The following is an 18,572-nucleotide window of genomic DNA, read 5'->3' as shown; positions in this document are numbered from 1 at the left end:
ACATCTTCTTTATCCATTCATCTGTCGATCGACACTTAGGTTGCTTCCATGTCCTGGCTATTGTAAATAGGGCTGCAATGAACATTGCGGTGCATGTGTCTTTTTGAATTATGGTTTTCTCTGGGTATATGCCCAGTAGTGGGATTGCTGGTTCATATGATAGTTCTATTTTTAGTTTTTTAAGGAACCTCCATACTGTTCTCCATAGTGGCTGTATCAATTTACATTGCCACCAACAGTTCAAGAGGGTTCCCTTTTCTCCAGACCCTCTCCAGCATTTATTGTTTGTAGATATTTGTTGATGGCCATTCTGACTGGTGTGAGGTGATACCTCATTGTGGTTTTGATTTGCATTTCTCTAATGATTAATGATGTTGAGCATTCTTTCATGTGTTTGTTGGCAATCTGTATATCTTCTTTGGAGAAATGTCTGTTTAGGTCTTCTGCCCATTTTTGGATTGGGTTGTTTGTTTTTAAGCTGTAAAGACTCTTCGTTATGTGGGGTCAGCATACTGGAGGGGCAACTGGCCTCTTCGGCCCTCTTGGAAAGAGAAGAGCTAAACAGACTGATAACCAGCTGTGTTGTTCTGGCCCCTGAGCACTGGGACAGTGGCAAAAGTACATCATTTCCCAAGGAAGAATTCCCAAAGCCATGGCAGGTCCCCAGATCTTACAAATCAGACTCAGTGAGGGGTTGGGGAGGACAGGACTTTTGAACGTACAGATTGCCAGGTCTCACCCTGGTCCTACTAAATCAAAATCATTTTGGACTGAAACTTAGGAATAAGCATTTTAACAAATTTTCATGTTAATTCTGATTTCTAGAATTTCTAGCCAAGCTGAAGAGCTGTGAAGACAGAGACCAGTACTCTTTTCTAGTTCCTTCTGGTCTATCAAGAAAAACGACACATTAGAATTGTAATTATAATACACAGTGATGACTGCTGTCACAGAGGGAGGAATACAATAGCATTGGAGCACAGAGACAGGTGAACTCAGCTCTGAATGGGGAGTCCAGGAACACTTCACAGAGAACATTAATGGAGCACTCATGTGAGTAGCATGTTCTCACAGCAGGGATGGTGTGGAGCCTTGGTGAGACTGCTGGAGAATGGACTTAACTGGAAGGCAGAGCAAGTGATGTTCCGTGAGGTTGATGAGTACTAGGTTGTGAAGAGTGTGAACGCCACGCAAAGGCATTTGGATATCGTCATGTCAAAGGGGGAAAGAGATTCAGGAGACTGCCCTACACATTGGTGGGTTATGGTGAGAATTCATTGAGGCACTGCAGGCTTAAATGCCTCTTCATTGCATCAGACTTAGGCTCAAACAAGCATTTGGAGGATTTTAAAAAGAAATGCCAAATAGGAGGTTGACATCTACTTAGGAGCCAAGATAGTGTTTACCAGGAGTTGAGAGAAGGAAGCCATGTCTTCCTAGAGAAACCGGGTGTGTCCTGAATAGGCAGGGAGGAGAGAGAAGGTATTTCAGGCTGGGAAAGGCTTGGCACTGGGTCCAGCAGCACTTCTCAGCAAGGGCACTAACCATTATCATAGACTGAGAAGGTCTTGATAGGTTTTTTTACCTGTAGCTGTGGGCAAGCTTCTAATGAGAAGGGGTCATGTTTGGCCACAACAGTGCAAATGGAGCAACAGTGTGGGGCCAGCTCTGAGGACCAGATGGGGGTGAGCCCTATATTCATACTGGTCCCATGTGGTACATTTTAAAAGGGAGGAAACACATTCTCTTCTTTCTGAGACTGGTCTTATAGAATCAGAGTTCCTCAGCTCTGGGGGGCCCATAGAGCTCCTGCATACCAACTCTTATAGCTCAGAAAATGTCTGAGGGTGCAAGGACCCGCCCAGAGTCATTCTGCCATCTAATCCCACCTGAAGTGTGACCTTTTCCCTAACAGTACCCTCCTCTATTCCCTGGTTAGCACACTCAGCAGCACATTGGAATAACCTGGAAAGTTTAAAAAATATTTATGCCTGGGTCCCACCCCCAGCGACACTGACTTAATTAATGTGGATTGGGGCCTGGGTGTTGAGAGTTATCAACACTACCCAGGTAATTCTAATGTGCAGCAAAGCGTGAGACTCACAGCTCCATTCGTACCTTTAAACAGTCAACCAGTAAGTATTAGAAGGAAATGAGTGATTCAGTAATTGAGGTGTTAGCTAAGAATGCTATTCTCATTTTGATGAAGGATTCTTATTTTTCTTTCATACATATCTGGCTGATTTTCCTTTCGAACTCTGAAAGCAATCCACTTATTGCTGCAGTCCAAACAACACAATAAATATATTTTTCTATGATCCAAAACTAAACCATGCCTATATTTTCCCCAATTTATAATGATAAAAATGGTAACCTCCTCTTCGCCACACCATACATAGGAATCATTTTGCATTTGGGATCTAGCATAATATTGATTTATTTTTTATAGTCAACAATTATTAAGATTTAATTAAAAATTGTCTCTCTGCAATAATTTTCTCTTGTATTCATTTTTCATTTTGCTGGACTATAGCTTTCAGAAATTCTTACAATACGAGTTGTTGTACAGACTTTGTATTCTAAAATTCTTTTATTTTGACCTTACATTTTAATGATTATTTGGGTTGTTAAAGAATTCGAGGCTCAAAATTATTTCCTCTCCTAATATTGAAGATATTATTCCATTATCTCTTGTAGCCATTATTGGTCATCAGAAACTGGTTGTTTATCTGATTCTTCCTTCTTTGTAGGTAATTTTTTCTGAAGCTTTTAGATTGTTTTTCTGTTTGTTGTCCAAAATTTCACTAGGATGTGTCTAAGGTTGAATTTTTGTTTTGTTTCGTTTACTCAGAAGCAAGGTGTCCTTTTTTGAATCTAAAAACATCTTTCTCCAGGACTGGGGTATTTTTTTCTACTATATTTTTGATTTTCTCTCTTTTGTTTTGTCTGTTCTCTCCATCTTCAACCCGTATTCAATAAATAGATATTGGACGTTTGACTCTGTCTTCCACATGTCTTAACTTTCTCTGCATGTTTTGTCTCTTGGTCCTTCTGTTCTAAAAACTGGTGGAATTGCTCAGCTCCAGCTTACAGCACACTCATTTTCTCTTCAACTATGTCCAATGTGCTCTGCACTCATTGATTTACTTTTTCTTTCCAACAAGCATATTTTATCATTTCTGAAATCTCTAATTGGTACTTTTTCATAACATTTGTTCTTGTTTCATAAATGTAAATATTAACTACATTTTCCCCCATTTTTATCTATTCCACTTTCTCTTTCCTAGGGAGCTAATTTTTCTGTTTGTTGAGTTTTATTCCCTTCTTATACAATGTTTGTTATCCTTAAATCTTTAGCAATTCTTAGTAACGTGCTCAACTTTTATTAGAGATTGCCTTTAATGCCACCTGAGGATGCATTTTCTTTACCAAAATCTGACTCTAGCCCTGTGGTGGAGGGGTGGGATGTGCTGTAGGCAATGAGTTGTGCCTGTGGCCAGACTTCTGGATGTGGGAGCACCCATTTGCTCCTGGTTGTCACAGGTACTGCCCTTCTTTGCAGCCCCAGCACTCAGAGGCTCCATCCTGATCTAAGGGCACTCACCCATGCAGCTTGCTGTTGGCTCACTGAAGGGAGGAAGTGGGGATGGTTAGCACTAGCAGTGGGTCTTGAGACCGTCGGGACCTGGGGAAGTATACGGCTGATGCTCACATAAACAGGAAGTGTGTCTGTCTTTGAATTTTATTAGAACTGGGCTCAGAGACAGATGAGGAATATATAGACCCAGCCAGAACTTAACTCCAAGTCAAAAGGACCCCAAACACTTCACTGTATTTCTTCTCCTTATTCTAGGAATATATCTATATCTATATATAGATATCTATCTAGAGATATATAGATAGATATATATAGATATCTATCTGAATATCTATATAAGGTATATGCTATGTCTACAGATATATAGATAGCTAGACATATATACTAAATATTTCTACGTATATATTTAAATATGTACATAAAGTGTTTTACATAAGACTTGGCACTCAATAAATGAGAGCTACTATAAAGAAGCATCATCAACATAATGTATTACTGCCACCAAAAGTCAATACTATCTGCTTATTTTCTCTGTCTCTACTCTTCCTTTAAAATCCGATTTTGAGTTGAAATTGGTCTCAGAAGCCATTTACTTCAATCTCTTCATTTTTAAAGATTAATAAATACATTAACATTTTAAGGTTAATTAAAACATTCTCATTGCAGAAAATATAGAAAATACAGAAAAAGTAAAATAATTTAAAGAAAAAACTTTTATCCATAAGCCCATCCCAGTTAGCACTATCAGCTCCATAATTTATGGACTGTGGCCCACGGAGGAGAAATGGTCAGCCAACAATCTGACCTGTCAACAGGTCATTGGCCAAGTGTCCTCCATACCGTCCTCTGTCCTTCTCCCTGAGACAGGAAGACTGTGCTTTGTTCTGTTGGTTAGAGGAACACACAACTGACTACAAGCCTGGGTAGAGTTACTGTCTCACACAAGAACCCTGAGTTCGGCCTGCCCATGCCCTCTTTCCTGCCCATGATCACGTTGGTCACAGCAATGTCTTCCTCTTGAATTCCATGACCTCGAGGAGCTGAAGAAATCATTCAGCTCTTCGCTTGTCTTAAACTATTAGTGTGGCATGTGTTTTGTTAGTACAGGTGTAGAGGTCATGCTAAGACCAGTCTGGGGGAGAGGAATGGAGAGAGCTGTGGGACTGTGCAGTTTTTCCCCTGCACCGCCTGGGAAACTCCTCTAAGAAGCTCCAGTGTCACCTCCAACTTGAAGTCCTCCTTCCTCTGCCCAGGCAATTGGTCAGTCTCAGCTCTGTGCTCCTTAGCCGTTAGTTCATTTCTCCCTACAGCATTTATAGGGTATGTGTCTATAGGTCTGTATCACCTGATGGATTATGAATTTCCTAAAGACAAGGATCCAAAACCTAGCACAATTCCAGGCTCATAGCAAGGGCTTAATAAGTGTCTGATGAATGAATGATTCAATGTTTGAGTGAATAAACTTCACTGAGGAGCTTTAGCAAATATTCCAGAAGCATTTTGAAATATTTGAAGAATATTTTGTTGAAATACAAAGAATGTCCCAAGAACAAGTAAGACAGCTTCACCTACCATATTTAACATGATATTACCAATAGTGTACCATAACTAAACCATTTAACTAGCCTTCCTTCTATTAACATAGGCGTTTATTCCCTGACTTAGCACCGAGTCACGGGTGGAAAATGTGAGTGGCATGTACTCTAACACCATAATTATTGCTTGAATTTGTTCTACAGAATCCTAGAAGAGTACTAATCTATGTTCCTGAACTTCCCCAGTGTCAGGGATACACCTGCCCTCCAATTCACCCTATTTCAAAATCAGAAAAATCATCATTTTTAAAGAAAGTATCCTAGGAGATAGAAAGAGATTTGAATTTTAAATTAAAGGTTTAGATTTGAGGCCCAGGTCTACTATTAACTGGCTGTTGTGTTCATCTCTTTACTATTCGAAGCCTCATTTCCTTATCTTGAAAATAATAATAACTGCCAGAGCAGGTAGCGGTGAACACAAAGTGTGAAATGAATACAAAAGTATTTTGTGAACAATGAAACAGTGTACATATTTAATGGTGGAAAGGAAGGGAGGATGAGGGGTTAGTAGGGACACGGATATCCGTCTTAAATGAAAGAGAATATCCGTCAGAACAAAAGAGAAAAGATTCTTCTCCAAAGAGGAAGAAATCACTGGAATCATGGAATGCTGTGTCACAGGGGATGAGAATGCCTTGTTTACAGTCACATGGGGTCAGTGGAGAGAACAGTTTCATAACTACTGATGCCACATCCTTCCTGCCTCCTTCCTCCCACCTTTCTGGTCTTGTCTCGAAGAACACAGGCTCTGAGATGCACTGCCTAGATTTGGGTTCTGATTCTACCACTGACTGAACCCCCAAAAGTACTTCACTTCTCTATCCGTCACTTTCTGCATCTGTGAAATCAGAGTGATCATAATATCTCCACATAGGATCCTCCCTTCCCTGTTACCCAATTTTATTTCCACAGTCTATCATTACAACTTCCTTGTATTTACTCTCAACTCCCTTGCTGCTCCATCTCCTCTGTGTGCTGTACTCACTTTGCAAGATCACACCCTAGTGGATCGTAACTCTCCCCACACTCTCTGCCTGCCCTTCTGCAGCTGAGTGGAGCTTGAGAAAAATTCAAGACCACACTGACTGACCTGCCTTAGGTGCAGGACCAAGGACCACAGGTGTGCCCTTAAGACTACCCAGCTGCTGTATTGTATCCCCTTAGACCACCCGCTCTCCCACCCTGCTAGAAACAACTTCACAACATCTTCCTGCTCAATCTGCCTTTGCCCACACTCTCACCTAATGGCCTTGCTTTTCACATCACTGAGAAAATAGAAGCAATCAGAAGAGTATTTGCATGGACTCCCACAAATCTATCTGTAAATCTGCTGGCATTTTCAGTGTTCTACCTTCCATTCTGTTACTGAAGATAAATTGTCCACCTCTTATCGAAAGCTATTATGGTTGAACTGTGCCTTCCAAAACTGTATATTGAAATCTTAACCCTCAGCACCTCAGTGAGCTTATTTAGAAATAGGGTCATTGCAGATGTAATTAGTTAAGATGAGGTCATACTGGAGTAGGGTGAGCCTCTAATTCAATACCACTGGTGTCCTTATGTGAAGGGGAAATTTGTTCAGAAACACACACAGGAAGAATGCCAAGTGAAAAGGAAGGTAAGACCAGGGTGATGTGCCTACAAGCCAGGAAATGACAGATTTCCAGCAAACCACCAGAAGCTAGGGGAGAGGTTGCAAACAGATCCTCCTTCATAGACCTCAGAAGGAACCAACCCTGCTGACACCTTAACCTTGGGTTTCTAGCCTCCAGGACTGTGAGAAAATTAATTTCCACTGTTGAAGGCACTCAGCTTGTGGTACTTTGTTCTGGCAGCTCTAGAAAACTACAACAAAAGCCAACCCTTCAGTCACCTAAAGTGACTAGATTCTACCCCGTTTAAAGTACCCTGAGACATTGGTCCAAAAGCATTTTTCTCCTATAGCATTAGTTTTTTCCTCTCTACTGTATCATTCTCATCGGGTCCACACAGGCTGTTATTTGTCTAATCTAAAAAAAAAAAAAACAAATTGTTTTTAACTTCCCTTGACCGTGCTTTCCCTGCCTTCTACCACTTCTTTTCTCTGCAACACTTTGCAGCAAAACTTATTATGTTGATATACTCACTGTCTCTGATTCCTCTCTTATCTTTTCTTAAACACACTCAAACTAGGCTCTCATGCCCTTTACTCCACATAAAGCGTTCTCGTCAAAGTCACCAACGGCTTGCACATTGCTACGCCCACTGACCAACTCAGTCCTGCTCCTACCTGAGCCACCAGTGACATTGGACACAGCAGATCATTGCTGCCCCCTCAAGGCACTTCTTCCCTTGGCTTCTGGGACTACACACTCTTGCCTTTGTCCTCGCTTTCTGACTGTTCCTGTTCATTCTCCCTCGGTGGTTCCTCATCTTCTCCCAGACTCAGGGTCCTGTCCTTGGTCCTCCTCTCTATCTACCTACAACATACAGCCCCTCAGTGAGCTCATCCAAGCTCAAGGTTTAATTACCATCTATGTACCAAAGACTTTTAAATGTATACTTCCAGATGAGCCACTCCCCTGAACTCCAGGCTCACGTAGCCAACTGCCCACTCCAATAGATATACCACAAACGTAACATGTCCCAAACTGAACTCCCAATCTTCCTCCGAAAGCCTGCTCACCTGCATTCTTCTCCATCTCGGCTGAGGGCAACTCCATTCTTCCAGGTGCTCAGACCAAAACCTGGTATTCATTTTTTGTTTTTTGCGTTTTAAAATTTTTATTGGAGTATAATTGCTTTACAGTGTTGTGTTGGTTTCTACTGTACAGCAAAGTGAATCAGCTATACGTATACATATATCCCCTCTTTTTTGGAGTTCCTTCCCATTTAGGTCACCAGAGCATTTGTATTCGTTTTTAACTCCTTACTTTCTCTCCCGCCACAGATCCAAGAAGTCCTACTGACTCCACATTTAAAACATATCTGGAATCTAAACCTTTCTCATCCCCTCTGCTAAGCTATCATCATCCTTCACCAAGATTATTGCAACCGCCACCTAACTGATCTCCCTACTTCTTCCCTTGCATCCTACACTCTATTCTCAACACAGCAGTCAGGTCCTGTAAAACACAGCTCACCTTAAGTCAAGTCCTCCCATGGCTTCCCACTTGATAAGAGAGAAAGCTGGGCCCTTCCAGTGGCCTCCTGGTCCCTTCATGGCCTCTGACCTCATCGCCCTCTCTCTGCTCCAGCCACAGCAGTCCTTGCTGGTCCCAGAGTATCCAGGTTGTTCTAACTGCAGGGTCTTTGCACTGGAACACTGGTCCCCCAGGTAACCACATGGATAACTTCATTATCATCTCCATCCCCTCTCAGATGTCACTTCCTCAATGAGACCTACCTGGACCAACTATAAAATTGTGATTCCTGCTCTCAGATGTTCCCTTTCCCTCCCCCTGCCCCATCACTTCCTAGTATACAATATAATTTACTTATTCATTATGGTCCTATATTTTCTGTCTCGCTGCACCAGAATGCAAGCTCTGGAAGGTAGGGGTTTATTTTTCTGTTTTGTTTATTTATAGATTTATTAAGTGCCCAATAAATATTTGTTGAATGAGTGAATAAATGAAAGGATGAATATAAAGTGTCTAGAATAGTGTCTGGTGCAAAATATGTGCTTAAGAATTATTAGCCATCATAGATATTACCTTGCATTATTGAATGGGAAATCAGATTTTGCAGCAGGAAGATCTAGGAACTTGGCTGGCAGAGTGCCCCTTAAAGGAAAGACACTGGGTGAGGGAGGAAAACTTGCCAGTTAATGAAGCTTATCCAAGGCTCATTTATTTCCAGTTGACTTTGCATGGACTCTTTTGGTTTTCCTCTGACTGCTCTCTTGTGCCAAACTTGGATGAATCCCTTGGACCTACCCTGGCAGGGCTCTGCTAGAATCACTGCTCTGTGCTTCTCAGGAGAACCTCAGGCCCAATTTAGCCAGCGGGAAACAAAAATTAATAACCTCAGAGAAATCTCAGCCTATCTCTGCTGCTACCTCATTTCCAGGGTTTTTCAGTCTTTAAGAGGCTATAGGAGAATTAGGTCCAAACCCAACAGCTGGTAGTAGTTAATACTACTGAACAAAGGACAAATAGATTCTGCCCAGCCCGTTAGACATTCCCATGGTCAGTAGAGAACACAAATGGTTTATAATTTTTTTTCGATGGAAGGGTTTGCCAGGGAACTGATTGAATGTGACTTAGGTTTTATAGGACCACTCTGGCTGTAATTTTTTTTAATAGAGTGTAGGGGGGAAGTAGGGAGAGCAAGTAGGAGGCTATTGCACTAATCCTCCTGAGAGCTCAGTTCACAGTAGAGAAGTAAAGAATGGTTGGATTCTGGATATGTTTTGAAAGTAGAGTCCATAGGATTTCCTGACTGGTTGGATCTATGGTATGAGAGAAAGAGAGGGGTCACAAAGACAGCATGGTTTTGGGGCTTAGCCCCTGGAGAGATGGGAGCTGTCATAGCACCTCATGTGACCCACAGGACACTCTTGTTATTGAGAAGATGTATATGGCTGGGGGGCGGGCAGAGAAAGGGTTGCATTGAATTGTTTTATACACAAACATTGCAAATATGTCTTCTTTAAAGCAGACAGACAACTGTTCTTCAATTTTTCCTAGAAAGAAGAGAGAAGGTTTTGTCCTCAGAATTCCTAATAATTAATTCCTCCTTTCCCTACTCTAATTTTTTTTTTTTAACTCTGTCCGGGAAAATTCATTTTCTGAATAATTTGCACAGAATAGAATAACTCAAGTCTAACATATTGTTTAATAAAAATGCAACTTTAACAATGTCCACACACTCACACCCCTTCCTGAGTGAACTGAGACCCTCAACATGCAGGTCTTGTCTGAAAGCATCAGTGTTGATTTAAAGCCCACCCAGTGAGAGCGGTGGGTATTCAAATGACTGAGAGGGCTACTGGGGAGAGAGAGGGGCTATACTCTACATTTCTCAGCATTTGGGGTGAGGACGAGCCCCGTTTTCTCGTCCAGAGTCCCCTGGGCTGTCGGACTTCTGCCACTACACAGTGTCAGCCTGTCCACTGACAGCATCTCGCCCAGATGGAGCCTAACCCGGAGGAAAGGGCCTTGTTGGAGACGAAAGGGGAAAAGAGTGGAAATGAGGATCAAGGGTCTCCCAGCTCCCCATTACTAATATTAAACTATTTTGTGTATGTAACATATGACGTGGAAATTTGGGATCACATGGAACAGTAAGATCAAACGGAAACTTTCAACTGGTTGTCTTAGGAATGAGTTTGCCTGGGAGGCCCAGGGCACTGTGGGGAAGAACACATACAGACGAGGGACATGAGAGTCGGGGGTGTCCTGGGGTGCTGCCCTGGCCAGCAGCGTCCCACCTACATTCTCCACAAGATGGCGCTTGTCTGCCCAAAGCTCAGTGGAAGACTTTAGATTTTATTTGAATAATGGAGGCTGCAGTCCCATCCACTTATCTTCCAGGAGAAAGACTAGGAAGAAGGAATGCGGATGGGCAGGGCCAGCCTGGTTGCAATTTCCCACCGAGCAGGACTGAGGTCCGTCAACTCTGCTTGAAGGTAACTTCCTCACATTTGTGATGTTTGGAACCCTGAGTCTGTGTCTCCTGCCACAATAGGCCACAAAACCATTCAAACAAAAACAGAAGGAAGACTATGTCAGCAGAGCACTTTGTAGTTAACACAAGGTGTTCAGATATGTTTTATGATTTGATTTTCAAACTAGCCTGGACTGGGAATCCACGTCTGTCTCATTCATTGTATCCACAGTGTTTGGAGCAGGGAGTGGCACATAGGCTCTAATGCATATTTGTCAAATAAATGAACCCTGTGAGGCCAGAAAAGGAATCATTATCCGCATTATATATCTGAGGCCCAGAGACTCACAGTTAATAAATGGCAGAGCCAGGACCAGACGGAGACTCCCACCCCAAGGTCATTGCTAGTTATTCTGTCCTCTGATGCTTCTAGGTCACTAGCCTCAGGAAACAAAGAACCCCAAAGCCGTGAGTGTGTGGAGCCGCTGTACAGCGCACAGAAAAGCAGGCAGCGGGGGTTTTCTAGCAAAGAGAAAGATATTCAAAGAAAACTCAGGACCAAGGTGTGGACACATAGCTGGCAAAAAGCTCCATGTCCTCCCTATGCAGCCAAGGTGTGTTCCAGCAGGCAGGCACTGGCTGGAAACGCGCAGCTCTTCAGCGCCCCCCTGGAGCAGAGCTTGAGAATGCAGCCTTTTGCACGGCTGAAGTGCTCACAGGAAACCCAGATCCAAAAGCATTACGGTTATATCTAACTGATCCTTCATGGTCCGCTATTTAGTTATTAGCCATGATAAGACTCAGGATTCATCACTCCTGCTACTTCTTGTCTGGGGGAAATAACCAAGAGTTTAGTCTTACCACAGATTAGAAAGCTAATGTGCGTAGCTGGCCACTGAGAGTGAATACACGACATTAGGTTCTTAAGGCTGAGAAGAACTCTGAGTGGTCCATAGTCTGGGTCCCTAGACACAAGGTCTGAGAAACTGCTGAAATAACATGTATATTACGTGTGTTCTGGAGGACAGGGTCTATGGCTTCCATCAGATCCTCACAAGAGTCTCTGCTCCAAATCCAGCCACTGAGGATCAGAAGTTACCTCCTTAGCCCCCCAGCTGCCCAGCTTTGCTCAAAGCCCCAGGGGTAGGGAATAGATACCTTGCAAGGCAGCCTATCCATTTCCTGTGATCAATACCTACCCCCACAGAGAGTGAGGGGTGGGCAGGTTGTCCCACTAGGACCTGAATAAAACACCTCCCTCCATGTGTCCAGCACACGGGATCAGAACCAGAGCTGCAGCATAGCAATGCTGGGACGGCCTCGGAAGTATATCGGTAGGCATCATGGGGGCTGCTTTTCAAATATGCATATTTAAAGACAACTAATGACTAGTTCCCCCAAAGTGAAGGAGAATTCTTTTTAATAAGAATTGCTGCTCATATGTTTCAGAAGAGCCTCTTATCTAGAAGCCAGGTCTGGAGCTGGTGGCGTCCATCGGCCCCAATTCTGATGGACCACCCCCAAGGTGAGGTATCAGTGATGGAGGTAAAGCCCCAAGTTTGTGCAAAAATAGATCCTCTCCTGCCATCTGGTGTCTAACACTATTAATACACCTTTCACAACATGGATTTGTATCAAGTTCCCATCTCTGATCTTTTCAAGGGTTTCAGAACGGAACTTAGTTTAAACTCCACCCTTTACTTACATGAAGTCTGGGCTCAGGAATTGTATAAGCATGTGTCACACAGCTTATCAGTGGCAGAGCCCAGATTGAGGCTTAAGCCTTTTCGCTGTCCTTCAGGAGCTCTTTCCCATCCTGCGCAATGTTCCGTTTAACCTTCCCTGTCACTTTGCCCTTTTCCTAGGACAGGAACTTTCCATCTGGAACCAAGGTCCGGGCTGACTGTTCTCCTCCACGCTCCCACAGCTCCCCACACTTCCCTCTGTAACAGCATTCTGCACCCAGATGATCCCCACCAACTTTTCTGTGTCCTTCACTCAACAAGAGGCCCTTGAGAGCAGAGACAGTTCACATTCCGAACACAGGGCCCAGCCTGCAGCCTAGCGCAGGTGAACTGATGAGAGAAGTCGCCCCTCACCCAGGTAAGCAGCACCCTTGCTGTACCTGTCATCACGACCATTGTCTTCCTGTTCTGTGCTACGGAACCCCATGCTCCTGGGGTCCTGAAGAGAAAGGACATGGGTCCCCTCGTGCAGAGCTCTGGTGGGTAGGAGGCCCATCCAGGACAATACTGAGTGAGGAATCTTACAGATGGGTGCCCTAAGGGCAAAAAGAGAACATGGTGAGGCTGTCAAGCTCAGGGCAGTTTCGGAGAATAATGTTCAAGGCAGTTTCTGAGACCTGAAGGTGAATTCAGGAGAACCTTGGTGGAGAGCACTTGGGCAGCAGGAACGGCCAGGCCCAGAGGTGTGAGCAGGCAGGTGTGTTAAGGGTATACCTGGAGTGCAGAGAAATTTGAGAGTTGTGGGGAGAAAAAGCCTAACCCAAGAGCTTCACAAGGGCCAAGTGACAAAGGTCTTTAATGCCAGGATCTGGGAGCTTAGCCTCAGTTTCCAGGGACGAGATGCCTGTGTAAAAGATTTTAAGGAGTAGAACAATGAGATGGGGTCTGGGCAGCAGTGGGATGGATGAATCAGGAAACATTAGATTAAAGAGTGTGGCCCAGGGGAAGTCTGTAGAGCTGCTGTTCTCACACTTCAGTGTGCTTTAGAATTTCTAGGAGAGACAGCTTGAATGCAGATTCCTAGGTGCCCTCCAGAGATTCTGATTCAGTAGATCTGGGCTAGGGCCCTGGAATTTGCACTTTCAGCAAGAAGCAAACTCTTTGGGTGCTTCTGATACAGATGGCTTAAGGGCACACTTGAGAAACCACTGGAGGAGAATGAGAGGAGGAGAGAGCAGAGGTCGGAGGTCAACATGTAGGGGATGGGAAGTGAAGGAGATGAGATGCTTCCCAGTGGTCCTTGAGGGAAAACAGTTGGGGGACGGGAAAGGGAAGGGAGAAGCAGCGCCTGAAAAACCAAAGGAAGATTGCTTTCAGAAGGAGAGACCAGTTCCCCAAAACAAACTCAATGAGACAGTTAAATTAGGTATGAACAGAAAACAGGGTTGGTCAGGTTTGGGCAACTACACGATCCTTAACGACTCTATCCAGCAGTGGTTTATGGAACAATGTGGGGAAAAAGCCCGACAACAGAGGGTAGGGATTCCCTGCAGAAGAGAAACACTGACACTCAGGAGATTTTCCTCCCTCCCTCCAGAAGCTTGACAAGGAAAGAAAATGAGAAAGGGGATGGAGAGTGGATGAGAAGCGACTGATCGTGCAGAAGTGTTTTGGTTTCAGATGGGAAAGACTGGGATACCTTTCAATGCCCTGGAGGAGGAGTGGGCTGACATCACGGCAGAGGGTTCCAGAGAGAGGAGTGATTGGAGAAGGGGGCTCCCAGAGAGCAAGCAGCAGGTGAGGAGACGTCCTGAGCCCCCAGAGGCAGGAAGAGAGGCCCTTCTTTCCTCAGGCAGGTGACGAGAGGAAGGGGAAAAGCGTGAGTGAAAATATGTTTGCAGGTTGATTAAGGGACAAAGGAAAACAAATCCCATAAATATGTAAACTCACCTTGTCAAAATCTGAGTTGATATATAAATCTGGGAGAAATAGTGAGTTTATTAAGTAACTGGATTAAGAGTCCAAAAGATGTTAAGAGTCTCGAGTGAAGAGCTTGAAACTAACTTCAACTGTGCAAATGTAAATTCTGCAGTTGGTTTAAAACTTAGCTTCCAAAAATACAAGAGGGCAACATGACCTAACAGCAGCCAACAATTTCAAAAAATTAAAATTGATGATATTCTCCATTTAACTAAGAAGGATTATGAGGCTTTTAAAAGCTAAGAATTTGAAGTTATCACTGTGGGATCCCAGGGGTTTGCAGAGTTCTAGCCTACCAACTCTTACTCCACCCCTTTCTAAAGGTATGAAGACAAGGAAGAGTGGGTGGTATGATTGCTGAGACAACTTAATCTATACTCTGCTTTATATATTTTTTGAAGTCATTCATTTGCAAACCTTGATATTTTAACTATAACTGGAAACCAATCTTCATATTCTATCTCAAATCTGATTACACTGATTTCACCAAGTGAAACTCACAAACCTCCCTTACCACCTGGGAGAACTTTGCAAGACTAAAGAATCCTAAAACTTCACCCCCTCGGAGGTCTTGGGGGTGACGTGGGGAGCTGTCCATGAATCATCCTCATGAGCAGTTAGGTTTGGAAATCTTTGGATGTGTCTGATTCCCATCCTAAACTACTAAGGAGAGACAGAACGTTTTTCCTTGTGCTTCACGATCATTCAGAACTATCAGATTATGCCTTTGGTGGATATGGCAAACTACATGCTTGAAAGTATGGCTAATTATGGTCTACTAATGGCATTTGTTGGTGTTGCATAATGTTGGAAGACTTGCTTAGATTTATAAACTCCTTTTCTTAAACAAGTTTAGTTTTCAGTATAAATCTAATCACTATATATCTATTCTTTCTAATCTTTTCAAATGACTAGTAGTTATGAGTAGTATATCTATGTGCAATGATGCTGTGCATGTTATGAAGAGAGACAAATAAGACAGTAAGAGGTGGTTTGGAACTAACTCATCACACCCAAAGAACACATCACAAATGAACAAATCACGTACCATCTTTATCCTTCAAGTTTAATTTTATTAGTTGTCATGTCTCTTTGAGTTATAATTTACATAGAATAAAGTTCACCCATTGTAAGTGTACAATCTGATGATTTTTAGTTAATTTATAGGGCTGTGTAACCATCACCACAGTTTCAGAACACTGCTGTCACTCCACAAAGTTCCCCCATGCCTGTTAGCAGCCCTACAGCCCAAATAAACCTCCGAGCTGCTTTCTGTCTCTAATGTTTTGCCTTTTCTAGAAATTTCATGTAAATGGAAACACAAAGTATTTAGTCTTTCACATTTGTCTTCTTTCATTTAACATCATGTTCATGAGGATCGTCCTTGTGGTTAACAAGTACACATAGTTCGCTCCTTTTAGCTCTTACATTTCAGTCTAAGATCCATTTTTAATTCATTTTTGTGTATCACGTGAAGTAAGGGTGTAAGTGTATACATGTATGTATGTATGTCTGGATGGATGGATGGATGGATGGATTTTTGCATGTGGATATCCAGTTGCGCCACCACCACGTAAAAAGGCTATCTTTCCTCACTGAATTGCCTTGGCACCTTGGTTGGAAATCACTTGACCATAAATGCGTAGGTTTATTTCTGGACTCTTTTCTGCTGTTCCATTAATCTACATGTCTATCCTTGTAGGAAGGGTAAGCATTGATTTGTGAAAACTTTGTTTCAGTTTTATATATTTATGTATATACATACATATATATATATATATACACACACACACACACACACACACACACACACACACACACTAGATTACTGTGTAAAATGTATTTCTTACTAAGGATTGTGGTAAAGATATTTTCTTGAAAAATATTTATCTAGGCATTGCCAGATAATATTCACAATAAGATATAAAAAAGGGGTCCTAGAATAGTCTATCGGGATGCATAAGGATGGTGGAGCATGAGTGCAGCCTCACACTTCGCAGAAGGGGAAACTGAGGCCCAGGGGCGGTGGGAAGGAAGTAATTTACCCAAAGATCCACCAGAATGCGACCCAGGTGCCCTTCCTGGAAGCCCCCATCTTCCCAATGCACCAGCTGTTCCTCCCTGTTCTTTGGCAACTGCTTAAGCCATTTCCACCCCGCCCTCCACCGAAGTCATGCTGGCAGCAGCTGGCAGAGCCCTCGTGGCCACGCAGCTTGGCAGGAGTCTCCCTCTTTGCTCAGCCTCCCCTATGAGACTCACTGAAAACAGTCTCCCCAGACACTGCGCTGCCGGCAGGGCTGCCCCAGATGACTGTTCCCTGTGCTCCTGCCCCTCCCTTTCCAGGGACAGTGGGATTGGCTTTTCTTCAGGGACTCTTCTCAGAATGGAAAAAAGAAAGCCGGGCCATCGATGTCAAATGGCTCTTATGCAACGGCGGCATCTTGATGAGAATTGTGTAAATAACCCCAGAACAACATATGGATTGTATTTCCCTCGATTTACCCGGGAATGTAATAAGTCATGGCCATGGAGTAAGGCTGCTGCCCGGCCCTGGCACTCGGAACACTGGAAAGAGTAGTCTCCCCACCCCAGGGACCTCTTAGCCGGGAACTCTCCTATCCACCTCAAGTTGCAAGGGCACCTGCCCTCAACAGGGCACAGGCTGTGCTGAGTCACGCTGACAGCATCCCAGGCAGACCCTGATGCCCTCCTTCAGAGGAAGATTGTGCTTCCAACCACACAGACTGGGCAGAAGATCTGCTCATTAGCTCATTCCTTCCTCCATCCATTCAGCTAGTATTTATTGAGCACTGTTGTGGGGGGCGGGCGGGGGGAGTAGGAATATCACAGCGAACAAGACATCACAGCCCTGCTCTCACGTCCAGTGAAAGGACTTTCTAGCACTCCAAGTTATCAAAGCTTTTGAATAGGGGCGAGTTCCCAGCAGAGGTTGATAGAGACTCAAGCATCAAATGAAGATTTGGGTGGCTGATTTCCAAGATTCCTCCCAAGCGCAAGGTTTCACGAGGTTTTAAGTTCTTGGAACACTGCCACTGCTCCCCTGCTGCCCGCGCAGGTATCTTTGGACGGCACCTGCAGAAGCTTAGACCCGGAGGTTTTTGTTGGAAGGCCTGGGTGGTTGCTGGAGAAGAAACAGTGGGTCCAGGAAAAGCAGATGCCCATCTTTCCTGCTGAGAAAACCCTTTCCATTCTTATTTTTATATCCTGTCTTCTCTGTCTCTTCAGAAGAGATCTGAGAACTTTCTCCTGAGTGAGGAGGATGAATCTGAAGAGTAAAACAAAAACACACAAGCATAAAAGTTCTGGACAAAATGTTTCCATTGGGGGAAACTCCATAAAGGATGCATAGGATGCTCTGCATTATTTCCTATAACTGAATGTAAATCTACAATTACTTCAAAGTAAAAAGTGTAATTAACTCCCCCAAAACTTTTTGATTACTATACTACGCATATGTAAGATGTTACCTTTAGGGGAAAAGCAGTGAGGGATGTAAGGATATCTATACTTTTTTCCAACTTTTCTGTAAATCTGAAATTAATTCAAAATAAAAAGTTTGAAAACAAGTTTTAAAATGCAAGAAAATGCTTTTGATTTTCTTGCATTTTAAAGGGTTGGGGACAGAGCACGGGGTTAGGAATTAGTAGACACTGACTTTCTGTGTGACCCTGGGCAAGTCCTTTCTCCTCTCTGGCCCTCAGTTTCCCCATCTGTACAGTGCAGGTGTTCCACAAGACGATAATGTCCTATCCTATCTATGGTCGTACATTTATGGTCCTGAATTGGTATCACTCTCACCCTATTCTCTTTACCCTTTCCCAGCCCAACCTCTCAGAGTCTCCATCCGTAATGCAGGGATAAATAACATTTACTTTTTAAAAAAATTTTAAATTAAAAGTGAAAGGAAACAGTGGATGCCAGGTACCTGCTTAATAGTAAGTACTCAGTAGATGTGGGGTTCCTACCCCTTGCCCCTTTCTTTCCCACAGAACAGAGCTCAGTCTCTGAGCTCCTCCCCCTTCCCCCATCCACCTCCACAAACCCCTCCCTCTCTATCTCCCACTCCCCACCCCATCTGCATTCCACTCTCCAGCCATCTCCCTG

At 43.5% G+C, this 18,572-nt stretch overlaps 1 long non-coding RNA gene across 1 annotated transcript in view; it reads left to right on the top strand.

Annotated features, from left to right (window-relative positions):
- LOC309660677 overlaps positions 1-14,275 on the top strand; it is a 217,451-nt gene extending 203,176 nt beyond the window's left edge. The window contains exons 2-4 of the long non-coding RNA XR_014263533.1: positions 10,710-10,804; positions 12,648-12,885; positions 14,065-14,275. This is a non-coding gene — a long non-coding RNA (uncharacterized lncRNA). The remainder of the gene's footprint in view (positions 1-10,709; positions 10,805-12,647; positions 12,886-14,064) is intronic.
- Positions 14,276-18,572: the final 4,297 nt, after the last annotated feature.

Source organism: Balaenoptera physalus, assembly GCF_965194825.1.
Source record: "Balaenoptera physalus genome assembly, chromosome: 4".
NCBI lineage: Eukaryota > Metazoa > Chordata > Mammalia > Artiodactyla > Balaenopteridae > Balaenoptera > Balaenoptera physalus.
The sequence above is the reverse complement of the archived record's forward strand: the minus strand, read 5'-3'. Positions and strand labels throughout refer to the sequence as shown.